The sequence below is a fragment of the Peromyscus eremicus genome, chromosome 5 (genome assembly GCF_949786415.1).
Source record: "Peromyscus eremicus chromosome 5, PerEre_H2_v1, whole genome shotgun sequence".
NCBI classification, from domain to species: Eukaryota; Metazoa; Chordata; class Mammalia; order Rodentia; family Cricetidae; genus Peromyscus; species Peromyscus eremicus.
In genome coordinates this window covers 113,775,130-113,792,215 of record NC_081420.1, presented here as the reverse complement: position 1 = coordinate 113,792,215, position 17,086 = coordinate 113,775,130, and positions in this window count along the sequence as shown.

Sequence of the window (17,086 nt, the reverse complement as noted above, 5' to 3'; positions counted from 1 at the left end):
ATATCTCTTGTCATAAGGATCTATAGTAAATTTGCCTCTAATTTAAAGATGAATAGACTGAGAATCAGATAACAAAGTAATTTCTGTAATTCACATAGCTGATAAATGGCAGAATGGGCAATCAAACCCTGCTTTCCTTTCTGGGCAGAGAAGCTTTTCTCCCATTGAAGCTTGGAGCAAAAGTTAGGCAGAGCAACACTTGTATCCAGCTTGGCCACTCCGTACAACTGCATGCAAGTTATTTTATGTTTTTTTCCAACTCCAGTATACTAAGTCATATAATGGAGTTGATGTTATGAGAAAAATATTGCAGGCAATGAACTTAGCTTGGACTCGTGGGGTGTGTTCAAATTATATGCATTAATATTACTGAGGAGGAGTGGAATTAGTTACCCAGTGTAAGCTATAAAATAGGTGAGAATGCCACTACAAAATAGTGACATCAGGGCAGATGATAAGCAATGGTAGTCTGGGGAGGGAGGGTGAGCCAGCATAACTTCCTCCTCAGAGGGCTAAGCTCCCTTAAAATGATAATAAAGAAACTGAGAATGACTTCCAGCTGTTTTGACTTGAGCTTGAGTGGTTTACAATGACATCTTTTGAGAACAAGATGTCTGAGAGAATGACAGAGTTGGAGGATAAAACTGATAAGTGCCCATATTACACTTGAAAAGTCCACAAGGTGCTGATTTGGACATGAAAGACAGACAGCTTGCCATAGCAGTCTGAAGCAAAGGAAGTCAGGATCAGAAATAGTCATTCGGGAATTTATCACCAAATACATTGTTGGCAAAGGCTTGGGATGTATGAGATCACTCAAGGCAAAAAAGAGAAGGGAAAAAAAGCTAGAAAAGAAGCTTGGAGTGAGCCCAGGGGCAGTCAGCTATTTTGAAATCAAGCAAATGAAAAGAAGTTGGCAAAGTATGATGATAGAACTGGGAAGGAAGAAGTCAGACAGGAAGAGCATGGCATTGAGAAGCCAGGAGAAGCCGGCACCTAAATAATGAAGTTAGCCAAGCTTGTCAATCACCCCCTCTAAATGGACATTATCATTGCAGAGAAAGGGACAGACTGATAAAAGAATGCCAAGTTACTAACTATATTATATTAATAACCATATCAGCCACTAAAAAAATTGGTTCATGCAGTAATTTAAGCTATAATCACAGATCACACCTGAGTTAATTTTGAGAGTTTAGTCTGGGAAGCCTTAATCCCAAGAACAGCATAAGAAACCACAAATACTTTATATTATCCCAGAGTCATTAAAGAAAGCTGGAAATAATGCTTGTACTCAGCACTACACAGGAAGTGTGCTGCAGGCTCTTACTGAGAAATGTGTGGATAAAGAAACTTACACATCATGGGTTAGGTTTGTTTGTCTTCTAAATGTTTCGGTGACTAAATTTCTCTGTGATTCTTTGGTATTCGTTTGGGTTTTATTTCATGTATTTGGGAGGTGTCAGTAGGCTCTACCACTATGTTTGGGGGGAAAACAATGAAGAAACAAGGTCTGGAAAGAAGATGGGGGATTTGGAGAGTCAGTTCAATGGTTAAGAACACTTGTTGCTCTTGTAGAGGAGTCAGATTCCAGCACCCACATGGCAGCTCACAAGTATAACTCAAGATCTAGGAGATCCAACTCACTTTTCTGGCCTCCCATTGAGGCACATGCACAATGTACATATATGTGGATATAAATACTCATACACATGAAAAATTAAAAGTTAAAAAAAAAAACTTTTTCTAAAAGGTGGAATTCAGAAAAACTAGAGAAGATGATGTCACCAGACACAAATCCAAAACTCATGAAAATATCACACAGGAAAGCAGGGTGAAGAGAAAATTGTTCCTCAGGAAGTTAAGAAAATAGTAAGCTTTATAATAGTGTCTCTTAGAACATGGAATGGAGCAAATAAATAAATGTCAGGCCACCAAAACTGTTTACCAGGTGAAGATGATTCTTGCCACCAAAGCCTAATGACCTGAGTTCAATTCCTGAAACCCACATGGTAGAAGGAGAGGTCCAACTCTTGCAAGATTTCCTCTGTCCACAATTCATGTGACATGGCACACTTGTGCACACAACTACAAAAGATAAATAAATAAATAAATAAATAAATAAATAAATAAATAAATAAATAATACAAGAAGAAAAATATCTACTTTTCTTTCAAGTGGGGATGAGTCAGGAAATAAGAACAGGCAGCAATTTATAGTAGAAGCTGTGAAAGACAATAGTGCAAATGAGAGATTATTATTGATCTCAGATATGAGGAAGGCAAATTTAGCCAACAAAACTATTAAGGTGACTATCCAGTTGACTCTAGATAAACAAAATATGGTTTAGTATAAACATGTCCCAAGTATCACATGAGACATATTTACTCCAAAATTAACAAAGAGGAATTTTTTGAGTAACCATTTCCTAAATTCTGTGTGGGACATGCTTGCTTATCCTGCAAATACATATTTTTAACTTTCAAGAAATTCAAATTTAGTTTTCTGCTGTGCTTCATCGGGCAAACATACCTTATCTCCAATGACTACTTTTTCATAGTCTGTTTCCCTATTGCCTTTTAACATGATTTACTTGGCCAATAAGGCACAAGAAAAAAAATGGACAGAAATTTGACAAACGCTTGTGAATAAAAAATGGTGCTCCAGGAATGATGCTGACTCTACACAAGGATGCATGGTTTAGCCACTATGAGCATGAAAGGCATCATGGAAAGAATATGGGCCCATGAAACCCAGCCGACTGCGGCCAACAGAAGCCCTGGTGAGCACAATACAGCCACTCTAATTGCCAGTGGTGCACAGAAATGTGGGGAAAAATGTCATTGTTGTTTTAAGCCATCTCCACTGCCATCTCTGTGGAGGCTCCTGCACCTTCTCACAGAGCAACATAGCTTGTTGCAGTTCCCCAAGGTGGATAGGATCCTCCTCTTGCTCCCATTTTTCTTCAGATAGCAGCCAGAGTGATCTTTGATGAGCACATATAGTCTTTGTGCTTAAAATTCCACAACTGAGTTTTAATGGTGTTCCTTAATATGTTGCATGTTATAGTTTACCTCACCTCACTGTTATTTATTTAATGAAGAGTTCTGTAGCACCTACTATGTGCAGGCCCCTGAAAAAGTAGCTGAGCTATAATCTCTAGAATTCTGTAATCCATCTACATTTGAATCATATAGACCAGTTACTAAAAATCCATACTAATGGACCAGTCCAATGATGTCAGATCCTTTAGTGATAAGTCATTAATTTGCATTTGAAACCAGTCTTTCTGGTTATATTTAATCCTCTCTAGGCTTTGAGGATTACTGGATAAAATGGGCACAAAAAACTGTAGACACTGCTGAGCCTACAAGCTATGCAAGCTAGTAGATTGAGGAGTTCACATGGAAATTTGATAGAGTGACTCCACAGTGGCTCAAAGTGGAAGCAGACTGAACAGGGAACCAGATTTTCTGGGTCTAGGTCTCAGTTAATAACAGCCACCATGTATTGAACACAACTATTTTTTAAAAAATAAGGTAGAATCTAAACATGCATACTTTAAAATCTTCTCGGTGAATCTTCAAAGTGGGTATTATAATCACATTTTTATTTTTTATTTTGGTCTTGCTCATTCAATTTAAATCTTTCCATTGATATCGGGTATTTTCTAAGATATAGATAAATAATACTTTTTTTGGTAAAATCTAGAAAAGTCAGTAAAGAAAAATTATGAAGCATAAACCTATATTTAAAGGAATGGTTATACTCTGACATCCCAAACAGAATAAGAATTAAATGATTTTCTCTGGCTGTCAATTTCTCTTGGAATAAAAATCCATCATCCCGAAAATTCTTTAAATAACATCACTGATTGTCTGTTAGCCAGTAAAAGAAGCCACGTTATCTTTTCTGTTTTCTTGTATTTTCAAGAAAGAATCTGAGGATTTCATGTTGATTGCTTGATTGGCTGCAGAGGGACTCTTTAACAATACTAAAAGAAAAAAATCAGGAATCCAGTACAAATCAAACATAAGCTGTTATCCACCATGTGCTTGGAGCATTATGTGAAGTTTTTATTTATTTATTTATTTTTATTATTAAGAAATTTTCTATTCATTTTTACATACCAACCACAGATTCCCCTCTCCTCCCTCCTCCCGCTTCCTAGCACTCCCCCCATCACAAGCCACCCCACATTCCCACCTCCTCCAAGGCAAGGTCTCCCACAGGGAGTCAGCAGAGCCTGGTACATTCAGTTGAGACATGTCCAAGTCCCTCCCCACTGCACCAAGGTTACACAAGGTGTCCCACCATAGGCACTGGGCTCCAAAAAGCCTGCTCATGCACCAGGGACAGATCCCAATCCCACTGTCTGGAGCCCCCCTAAATAGTTCAAACTACCACTGTCTTGCCTATCCAGAGGGCCTAGTCCAATCCCACTGGGCTACACAGCTATTGGTCCACAGTTCATGAATTTCCACTAGTTTGGCTGGCCGTTTGTGTATGTTTTTCCATCATGATCTTGATGTCCCTTACTGATAGAATCCCTCCTCTCTCTCATTGATTGGACTCCTGGAGCTCAGCCTGGCCTGGCTGTGGATCTCTGCATCTGCTTCCGTCAGTTACTAGATGAAGGCTCTATGAAGACAGTTAGGGTAGTCACTAATCTGATTATTGGAGTAGGCCAGTTCAGGCAGCCTCTCAACGATTGCTAGTAGTCGAAGGCAGGGTCATCCTTATGGATTCTTGGGAACTTCCCTAGCACCCTGTTACTCCCTATTCCCATGATGTTTTTATAATCACGTTTTTTAAAGAGAAGAGGTTTGGAGAGGAAGGAGGTTTAGAGAGGGGCTGTTGTTTGCCCAAGGACACATAGTTAGGAGTTGCAGGGTGAAGATTTGGCACCCATCTGACTGACTATAGTGTAGGAAGTTTTCATTGCACTGTAGATCCAGCTTGCCCTTCTTGGCTGTCTCTAAGATGGCATAGAGTGCACACATCATTTCTGTGGCCTGGGGTCAGATACTCTCCAAGCCTACTCTAGATAATGACTGCACTGGTTAGGGGGGCTGTGGGGAGTGGTTTGGGAAGAAGACATCCACCATCTGGAACTGGTTACTAGGCAATCAATCCAGGAGACACCAATTATAAGTCATCTGTCTGTCACCTTCATTAAGTATGGCTCCAAAGACCTTGCTTAGGGGCTGAGGAATGGCTGAGTTGGAAAAGGGCTTTCAGAAGATTCCCAGCACTTGCATTTTAAAAATCTTAGTGTTCTACTTGTAACTCAACACCGGAGAGACAGACAGGCACATTCCTGGGGCTCATTGGCCACTCAGCCTAGCTGAATTGGTGGACAGTGAGAAACCAGTCTCTAATAATAATAATAATAATAATAATAATAATAATAATAATAATAATAATAACTCAAGAAGACACCCAAGGTTGACCTCTGACCTCCACATGCAAGCACACACAAATTCATGTGCATTGCATACATGCACACCCACTTGCATATACACACACACATACACACACACAACCTGCTTGTCTTTTGCAAGAGGAATAGGTGGAGGAAGGCAAGCCAGTGCATAGTTGAATGATAGAAGAAGTATAAAAAAGAATTAAGGAATGAATGATGAAGAAACATATGGTGGAATAATTCTGATCACATGACTGCCAGTTCTTCAGTGAAATTAGGAGGAAAATTACCTGCTTGTGAATGTTGATGATGATCTGAAAAGGGCACCAGAAACCCTGGAGCAGTGACCAGTCTCTATGCGGGGATCCAATGCAAAAGCTCACCTAAAATGAGCCACTAATTCATGATAAAATGAACAGGGAGAGTTCACTGCTGAAGGTCAGTGATGATAGTAAGATGCCTGGGTAGTGAAGGCTAGGAGCATTAGATTCAAAGGCACCACAGGTTAATGTGACGGTCAAATGTAAGGGCCCATGCTGAGAGCCCTTAATTCTGCACTAAATTAAGTCAATTCAGATCATTTAATTAACTGTGTTCTGAAGTTTTCTCACTTTGTAGAGGAAAGAAACTTGCATTTCATTTTGATTTCTGAGAAAATGAGACTTCATATGAGCACTTCAAAATTTGTTTTAAAAATACAAGAGGTTGCCATTGGTAACTAAGGAAATCCAGAAGGGCAGAAAAGAATCAACATTATTTTTATTTTTTTCTGTGTATGTATACATGTCCATGCATGTGCACATGTGTGTGGGCATGTACATGTACATGTGTGCTCATGTGTGGAGGTCAGAGGTCAGAATCAGATGTCTTCTTTAGTCACTCTCTGACTCATTTTCTGAGACAGGGTCTCTCTTCATCTGGCAATCATATATTTAGTTAGAATGTCTAGCCAGCAATCCCCAAGCATCCTCCCTAGTGCTGAGGCAGCCACCACAACACCAGGCCTTTTTACAAGAGTTTGGGAGTTTTGAACTTAGGTCCTCATAGTTGTGCAGCAAGCATTTTACCAACTGAGCCAATCACCCCCCCCAGCCCAAGAATCAACATTTTATATAATAAAACAAACCCTTTAGGCATATTACACAATGCAATCAGAGCAAGTCTAAAACATGTCTCCAGTTAAGGAAACTGAGTCTGGAAGTCTCTAGCCAGTGAGAAGCAGAGCTCTGAAGTCTGGCTGGGTGCTTGCTTCTGGAAATGTGACTCCTATGACATTGCTTGATTTGCCTTTTCAGACGTAATCCAGAGAGATTTTATCTCTTCAAATATTTGCCACACTAATGCACCTTCTCCATTGCCACAAGCTGTCCTATAAATTGAACCCAATTAATAGAATCCAATTAACAATAATCCAATCTAGGGCTCAACTTTCTAGCAATGTTTACTACTCCCTTCTCCTTAAAATGGTAAAAGTAAGGATTGGAAAGAGCAGTTGAATCCAAGCATGACACCAGAGCATTTTCAGGGGTAATCAAAACACATTACATTTATACAGAGTGTTACCATTGATAAACTGCCAAGTATCTCATGCTTGATTTCAAGTTCTAACCTTATCCTTTGATTTTCCCCAGCACTGCACACAGCTTGCTTGACTTCCCCATCTCTTTAAGAACAACTAGCATCCACCCTATTACTCAGGTCAGGTGTTCAAGATGTGTCTTTTCCATTTCCCTCACCCCTTTTTGCTTCCTATCCAACCCTGAATCCTCAAGCCATTCATTTTCTCTATCCTTATTGGCAGTACCCCACTTGTCTTGCTGCCTATACTTTCTCCTTCATCTCCATTTCCATTGCTACCTGCTTCTGATGCAAGCAACACAGTGGTCTACACTATCTTCCTAACTAAAGTAAGTCATGTTCTGTTGTAATCCTCCAAAGGCCAGGTGTTGTGTTGTTAGAATTGTTTTCAATTTAATGCTTGAGTTCTGATAAAAGCAGTGGAGTTAAGGGAAATGCCAATGTTAGAAGAAACTAGATGGATCATAAAGGGGGCAACTCCATGCCTTCTTTACATTTCTTCTATAAGTCAAAAGTTTTTTAAAAAAGTTTTTCAACTGTATTTCATTCACTTCTCTCTGAACTCGACCAATATCACCACTCCTTGCCACAGTCTTGCTACCTCTTGCATATCTGTTCTTGTTTCTGTCTCTTGCTCCCTATAGTCCACCCACTACATCTCCCCCACCACCACATTCCCCAAAAATGCTGAGCTCTAAAATAATTCCCCATCTTGGGGTCTTTTTAGGCACCATCTTTTCATCTCAATATTTTCTGCCTTTATTTTTTCATGTTGTTTCTCTTTGGTCTCTAGAACTCAGCTTAAAATACAGCTGCTTAGAAAGGCTTTCCCTGCCTACCTCATCTAAAGTAATTCCCTCTCTGCTGTGTGGCTGCTTCCTCCAAACTGCAACTTTCTGTTAAGGCTCAGGAAGTAATTGAGGCTTACAAGTCTCAGGAAGTTTCAGAAACTTACAAGATTCACAAGGTCCTTCCCCAGTGTTATACAGTAAATAATAAACACTAAGGAGGGGATCTTCTAATCCTCAGGGATGCAGCTTTCTTGATTTGTCACTCTGCTCTCACAGATCATCACCCAGGCTGTATTGGGCTCTTGGTAATGCAGCTTCACTTGATTCACCTGTTATCCTGTAAGTAACAACTAAACCATACTTATGATGTAATCCCAACAAACTCTAACCCACGTATATGGCATAACCCCAACAAACATACTGGTTGTCTAATGCAGACTTGGATGAACTTGTTTTATTGATCTGCCATTGGGGCCCTGTTACATCTCCTCTGAAAAATCACACAACATTCTCCCTCTCTGTAGACAGTGTATAACTATTCCATGTGCTCACCTCATTCCTGTCTCATGCACCCAACTGTGTTCTCATGAGAATAGAGATTTGACCTTCCTGTCTCCTCATCTTACCTCATGGCCTAGTATGAGTTCCCTCTGCATCTTCTTAAAATACAATTCCCAGAGAAGTATTTGGCATCTGTAATATATTCTGTCTCTGAGACCAGAATTCTGTAAAAACAAAACAAAACAAAAAACAAAAAATATAGCCTTTGGGGACCAAAGAAACTTGTTTCTAATAGAGCATTATGGAAATAAATTATAGACTTTCTATTTCCAGTCCTAAAATGAACTTTTTCAGCAAGGGAAATTAAAAAAATGAATAAGCTCCCATATTGCATACTGTCTGATTCTGACCCCATGTTAGCCTATTCCTAATGTAGCCTTTAAAAAGAAAGTAGAAAACATGTATTGGGAAGGAAGAAATAAGCTACCCCTAAAACTTACATCCTGAATTCAGATAAGTGTGTCTCAGGAGACATCTTTTGTCATCTCCTTGAAAGCTTTAAATAGTCATCACCCCCAGATCAGTGTTTTGGCATTTAGATATCTTCCATTCTTCCATATTTGAGTTCAGTGGGTCAGGAAAATATTAAAATTATGAAGATTCAAAACATCACTTGTAAGAAGGAGAGAGCTTTCAAAACAAATGGCACATAACTTTCTGTTTGGTAAATAAAATATTGTGATGCAAATAGCTGCCACTTATACCATACTTTACAGCATGCTGACACTGAATGAACATCTGCTTTATGTTAGCTCATTGATTCTTCATGTTGTCTTCTTCAGGGATGTCACCCAAATGCTGAGGACAGACATTACAATTGTTCCACAAGTATTTACCTGTTCATAAAGTACCAATCCTCTAACAGAATTATTTTTTATAGCTCTCTTTTATAGATGTGAATCTAATGTCTTAGAAAAACTAAGGAATTTTTGCAGCATGTCCAAACAGAAGGAAAGGACTCCAGACTGGTACATGCCTAACCCACACCTACTTTCCAGCTGTGATCTGTTCCAGTTCCCAAGCTCATTTTGGATCCAAGTTCACTACATTCTCTAATCCTGAAGCATAAAAGCTTAACATGTCTCCAATCCTAAGGACTTTCATCCTTACACCTAATACTTCCCTATTCACTTTCCAGATGATTGGATCAGCATGCTGTTCCAGATGGAGAACAACCTCATAAAGAGACCTTCCTTCAAACTGGCATTTGTCCTTTAAATTTGAAAGTCATATGACACTGTATTTCTTATATTAGTTCAGGGTTGCTGAGTTTCTAGTTATTTTTTCAGTCAGTAGATGTACAGGGAATATGCATGGGTTAGAAAGTCCAAATCAGTTTTGCAGAGAAATCCAAGGGTGGAAACACTGCTTGATTGGCCTTTTCACCAGATACAGAAGAGTCTCTCAAAAGGCTCAACCAGTTCAGTAGGCTTCCAGCCTTCACATGAAGTACAAAAGGTGGGGTAGGGAGAAATCTTGGCAAAGAGTTAAGGGAGAGTCTGAAGCATCCTGTGGAAATAAGCACAATGATAAAAGGTACTCTTTATTGCACAGGGCTGTCATGTAAGCTATGGTGGGAACAGTGTCCCTGGGATTATATGACACAATAGGCTCTATGCCAAATGCCTTACATAGATTCCCTTAATTCTCCCAGCAAATTTTTGTAGATAGTAGAGATATATGCAATTTCCAATGAACAATATGAGGCTTAGAGAGTTAAAATATCTTATCCAAGACACACAGCTACTAAGATAAATTTTATCAACAGTTACAAAAGTCATGAAACTATGGCAAAATGGTGTTTTCAGGTAAAATGGACTGGACTTCAGGGGACCTCTGTTTTTGTCATGAATTACTCATTTGATACATGTTTATGGGCATGATCAAATCCCTACCCTGCTTTGATACTCACTTTCCTTATCTTTATAGTGAATGTTTGGACTGTATTAGCCAATTTTGTGAAGGTAATTGCATGTGGATAGTTAGGATTTGGAATACATGAAACTACAGAAGAAGAAATATGTAGATAGTCACTAGAGATAATGCTTGCCTGAAATTTTAGAGGTAAGCAAGAATTTGCTGAATGAAGAGGTGGGTCTGGTAAGTGTCTTGTAATTATGAACTAGTGAACATAGTCCTTAGGACATTGGTGCCTCTAAAGTTAGGAAGACTGAGCATACATTGCAGCTAGGTACTTGTCTAAATAGATAGTTAACTAGTTGTCTTGCTTCACTTATATGTACAAAGTAGAATTGTTTTGGGTTATTGAAAAGACTGAGATGATCCTTGTCAATATAAGCTTTCAATATTAGTGAGCTGCCCTCTCTATTACTTCTATTATTGTTATTAAATCCTCAAGAAAATGACAATTTTAGCATTAAATAGTGCATTTATTTACCCATTTAGCAAACATTTATTGACAGCCCAGGTGTAATATACACTGTAAACTGATAAAAAAAGGGGGTGAGGGTAGAGCAAAGACAGTGAGAGGAAATAAAAATCTAGGTAAAGGAAATAGATCACGGAGAACCAACTTAGCCAAGAAGAGGAAATTGGTATCATCTTGAAACTGCAGAGACTCAAAAAACAAACCAAGACAAAACAAAGCAACAACAAAACAAAAACAGTCAGGCAGTAGTGGCTCACACCTTTAATCCCAGCACTCAGGAGGCAGAGACAGGTGGATCTCTGTAAATTTGAGGCCAGCCTGGTCTACAGAATGAGTTCCAGGGCAGCCAGGGCTGTTACATAGAGAAATCCTGTTTGAAAAAACAAAAAAAAGAAAGAATGAAAGGAAGGAAGGAAGGAAGGAAGGAAGGAAAAGAAAGAAAGAAACTGCAGAGAAGTCTAGATTTTTTTTTTAAGCAATGGAACTACATGACCACAATTACAGAATGGTCAAACAAAGGACAGAGGAAGTGATTGATGATTAAAAAGAAAGAAGATCCTACCCTGACCAGGAGCAGGATTGAAAGCTCCACATGGAGTCATTGATGATGGCTAGAAGTAGATATAAAAGGTGCTAATGTGATGAAAACTATAATATAAAATTTGATAACTAGTTAGATGTAGATGGAAGGAATTCAGGAAATAAATGGAAGGATGGACGAGTAGATGGATAGGTACCTGAGTTTAGATGAATGGATTGATGAATGCGTAGATGTGTGGATGGACTGATGAATGGCTACATACATGAATGGACAGATGCATGGATACAATGATAGATGGTGAAACAAGCTTAGATATAAAACTCTTGTAGACATGTATAATTCATGCTTTCTCTTCAGGTTCTATGATTACTCATAAAACAGCTCATCAATATTCTCCTGAGTTAATGACTCCAATTTTATATAAAAAATGTTAGTAGTATGTATTTTAAAATTATTTATGCCTCATAAATATGTTTATATTATTGTATTTCTGGCCTCTGGGAACACTTGTGGAATACTGCCGGGAGCCATCCCCGGTGGTGGATGGGTCCTGCAGAGGATGTAAGGAGTCGGCAGGAGAAGAAAGTGAGCCAGGCCATGGTGGTCAGGAGAATCTTGCAGCCTGACTGACTAGCAGTCAGAGTGTTTCTCTATTTATACAGAATTTAGTTAGCAGGGATACATTCATGATGTTCCAAAACATAGATCATATCATTTTTGGTTTTGGACATGTGTTTCACTTTCTTTTGCTCAACTTTTTGTCATCATTAATAAACTAGGACAGAACAGAGTTATCATTTCAATCATTTCTCCTCAAGTTTTGACATCATTAATAAACAGAGTTATCATTATTCATTAACCCCAAAAACCAATTTTTGAGAATCTGGAGGCATATGACAGCCTGTGCTTAGGCTGGTTGCTTTGGTTGCTTCAAGGACACTAGACCAAAACAAAAATCTTCAACCACCCTGGGCATTTTGCCATGTCTCAAGCAAAGAATTATTAACTCTTAGTGGTCAGAGCGCCCAGGAAAAATTCTCAAGCTAAAACTGCTATAGTTATTATTCAAATTCTGGCCTAATACAATCAATGTTCACATTTATATCTTTATAGAATTTGTCTATATGTCTAATCCTGGCATTCTGTTGTTCCTTGGTCATATGACATTATAGTGGCTCTACATGAACTAACTCCTAAGAGAGCAATGTCCTAACACTTCATACTTTCATCATCTTTCCACTCCATACTTTGCTCACCAATATGTCTCTATGTAGGGCAGAGTTGTATGCCATGTAATTGTCTGAGTGTACAGTGGGAAGAGGCTTGTGATCTGAACTGTGGCCAATTCCTCTAGCCCACCGGATCTTATTGACCTTTTTGAATTTACTTTGTTCCAGTGTAAGTAGAGGGACAGATGTTTCAAGAATGTGTCATAGCCTCATAAAGAGACCCCTGGCTTCTTCTTTATGTGTCACAACCTCCAAGGCATAAGAAAAACCTCAACTAGATAAGCATATCTCCCTCAAAGTGTGTGTGGGGGGGGAATAGTATGTTCAGGACTTTCCTGGATAAGCTTAGAAGCAGCATTCCTGGGAGAAGGCATAAATGATTTATAAGGAATTTTCCATCAACCCAATATCCTCAGGTTGTACAAATATTAAAAGTGCCCAAGTATGTAACAGGTAGAGATGAAAACCAAAGGTGACATGGCAGCCATCATGTGGCTCAGCTTTGCTGGATCTTTGTCAAGCAGCTGTGCTGGCTTTATGACTTCTGCCATTCTTTCAGATATGGCTGTGCCAGGATACCACTGCTGTTTTTTGTTTTTGTTTTTGAATCTTTGAAATGAAATCATTGAGACAGATGCTCTGAGAATTTCTATCTAGCTCTACCTTTTTGTGGAATTAAATGTCTCCATGATATCATTGAGAACATAAGAAAGAGTGTTTTATTAAATTTATTTACAATAAAGAATATGTTGGCCATTAACAAATATGTCTTATTTAATTGGATAACTACCCTTCTAAACTTAATGCCTGATTTAAATTATGAGGTTCTTAGATTTGAGCCCAATCCTACCATTCATAGTTTTGGAGCACTGGACCTTACAACATAGCTTCATTTTGCAATTCTATTATTTGATGATAAAACAGGAAAGCTATTAGGTTGACCTTCATAGTTTTGTAATACTCTCTTCAACCTGCTTTTATGCTCCTAGAAAGACATCTAGCAAAGTAAAAGGATTGTCCTCTCTTTCCTAACACTAACTCTCCACCCGGGACCTTTGGATCTGGTAGATACTCAAGACCCAGAAGTCAATCTCTCTTTCAATTGCATGCCACCCATTACAGGTAGAGCTGTAACCTACCATAACCTACATGGCATTTTTCATCATTTGTTTTACAAACAGCCTAGTTACATCTCAAGTTTGAGTCACAATGACAACTTTCAGTCACCATAGGTGGCAAAATTTTAGTCTTTTCTAAACAAGTTGACTAATTATAATATCTTATTCCTGGTATACCATAACACCTAAAAGTCTGCTGTAATCATCCACTCTAAGCCTTTCTGTAGAGCTAAACACAAAATGTCTTAACAGCTATTGCTCTATCACTTTCTAGGTTAGAAAGAATAAGCACAAGAGTGAACTTGAGTACAAATGGATCAAGTACAGGAAGGAGATTCAATGAACAATAATTTCTCCTGTGCTACAGTTTTTCCCCTGGATCCATATCAGGCTTAGAAATGCAGAAAATTGTGTGCATAACCTTGAACATCCATCTTGGAATTCTGCTCTTCAGAACATATATGGCTGTAGAAATACAATGTCAAATGGACACAACAATCAATACATTCATAGAAGACTGAGACACCAATCATGTGAATAAAAGTCCTTTCTAGTATGTTTCCTAACAGTTTCCAATTTCTATGGCAATGTAGTAACCAAAATAATCCCTTTAATATAATGTGAAGCAGGTATCAGAAAAAAAAAGCTGCGTCTAGAAATGTTTCTTTATCACCTGCTTCAACAGACTGCAGAAGAAAGAGGAATTTTCTGTACAAACCCAGCTTGGGCTGTGGCATTCACCCTTCAGATTCTGGAAGCTAAAGATATACTCAGTGGTTTTTTCCATGCACAGGGAAGGTGAGCCAGTTAAACATCAACTTGGCTAGAGATAATCCTGAACATTGGAAATAATATTTTTCTCCCAATGTGTTTGAAATTAAAATTGAAATGTGTTTGGGGAGCATTCTTTCTTCAAAAAGTCCCACATGCATACTTCCTTCACAAAGCAGTATTCTGCCTCATGCCTTGAAGAACACTGAGGTTCATCTGAATAGTTAATTACTTTGGAGTTAGGAGGATAGAAAGAGTTTGGACAATACAAGATGCTCATTGATTGAATTTGATTCTCTCTGTGTGAGTCGGCAACATATGAGATATTTTCTGAGTTCTTTCTCTGTGGCAGACAACTCCTCAGCTTTACACTGTCCTCCCACACCTGACTTTATGAGAACCCCAGAAACATCCACTTGGAGCTGGTGCTGGAGAATGTGCTGCAAAGGTATATTGTGAGAGGGAAAGTCATGTGGTCATTAAGAACTTCTGATTTGAGAGTTCCGTGAACTTGACCTAATTATTTGACACTTCAGAGACATTTTCTTTTCTTATGGAATAGATATCAGAGATCTGGTCCAGACTGGCAAACAAATTCTCCCATGCCATCATGCCTCAAATGCATTGACATGGGACCTGGCATGTGTTAAGTACAGTATCAGTGCAAGAAACTATGACAAGTGAACTGCAATGCAGAGAAACAGGATAAAGAAGTACTTAGATAAAGGGAGAAGAGGAAGGCTCAGTGGCTGATCATCTCCCTAGTATGTGCATATTCCTAGGCCCCATCACCAGAATGAGATACACAAAAAAGCGAGGGAGGGGAGGAGAAAGAAGAGAAAAGAAGAAAAATTGACTCCTGGAATCCCTATGGTGGAAAGAGAGAAATGATACATGCAAGCTATTCTCTGAACTCCACATGTGCATTGTGGCATGCATTATGCCCCCCCAAATAAATAAATGTAAAACAATATTAAAGAAAAAATGGTGCCAGAAGAATGGTGACTAGAGAGAGTCCTCAAGGTTAACATAAGAAAGAAGCCAGTTGACAGAGAAAGACTGGAAGCCCATCCCAATTGTGCTACATACAATAGATGGAGCATGCTCCAGAAAGACCCTTCTGGTATATAAATGTTCCAGAGGTAGGTGCTATGCAAAATAACCCATAAAAGATTGGGGCTGTCTGACCAGGTGTCTTTTGGGTTTTTCTGCGTTAGCTTACTGTCCACTCCCATTCTTTTCCTTTCTTAATAAACTGTCTATGTTTCTATCTCTAACCATGTGTCTCCTGGTCCAGTGTTTTGTCCTAAGACACAAGAGCCTAGAAACTGCAGCAAGTGCCCACTAAACTCAGATCCATGTCAACAACAGCAAAGAAAAGAGAAAAGGAGGAAAGGGGAGGAGAGAAGCAAAGGCATGCCCCAACTCTTGGGCCCACTACATGTAGCATACCTGTTGTGGACACCCTATCCAACACACACACACACACACACACACACACACACACACACACACACACACACACACCAAAATACATGGGAGTACACATATAGGATGCACACACATACACATTAAAAATAAAAATAAATAAAGAAAAATTGCTACTTTTTGAAGCCGTTCATATTGACCCAGGAGAAGTTATAATGTTCAGAATGTTCAATTTTGGATTTGCTTTTTTTGCTGCTTCTTTATGCTTATTTAAGAAAGTATGACCACTGCTTTCATATAAATTTATGGTTACATAATTTACTCAGCTGTAGATCCTTTTATAGAGATCATTTGACAAAGAAGATAAAAATATACAAATATACTCATATCTCTTACTGTTAAAATGCTCAACCCAGAACCTGGGGTCTTTTGGGCTTGTTGATCTGGAGAGCTGAAAGAGCTTTGCTTCTAGATTTTAAAACTAGAATTTGGTAAATGATGTCTAACTTGTACCTACATCTTGATTTTACATGCTCAAACATCCCTCTGTTACTGGACCTTCATAACTGGCCTTCCACAATCCACCTGATGCCTTCTTCCTCTGTCTTCCCTTCCCTATCCCAGGCAGGGGTCTATCTGAACAACTGCTATTGAGCACAGAAGGTGATGGTACATGTATGTTTTTTTCTTTGAGATCTTGTAAGTTTATTCCTCTAGGGCTTGTGAGTTACACTGTATGGAGAAAAGAGTCTGTGCTGCGATTTGCTAGAGCAGCTCGTAAAATATAAGGGCTGAACTTGAACATCCTCTGCCTGCTACTGATATCCAAACACAGAATTTATTACACCTGCTTAAACTCTGTGTGTGTGTGTGTGTTTGGAACCTCTCCAGATGTGGGGGGCCTCTCCAGATGTGGGGAGCCTCTACAGATGTGTGTGGAGGGCCTCTCTAGATGTGTAGGGGGAACCTCTCCAGATGAGGGAGTCAGAGGTTTTGTTTGTTTCCTGATTTTGACAAGCAATGTCCAAGTAAGACCCCTATTCTTTTTTTGTATGTATATAAACAACTGAAGCATTTAATTAAACAAATAAAATGTATGAAAAGACAACTCAGTTTCCATTTGGAAAAGAACAATACAGGTGTTGATTTGTCCAGTTTAGGTTTACTCTCTCTCTCTCTCTCTCTCTCTCTCTCTCTCTCTCTCTCTCTCTCTCTGTTTTAGACAGAGTCTCATGCAGCACAAACTTGCCTTGAA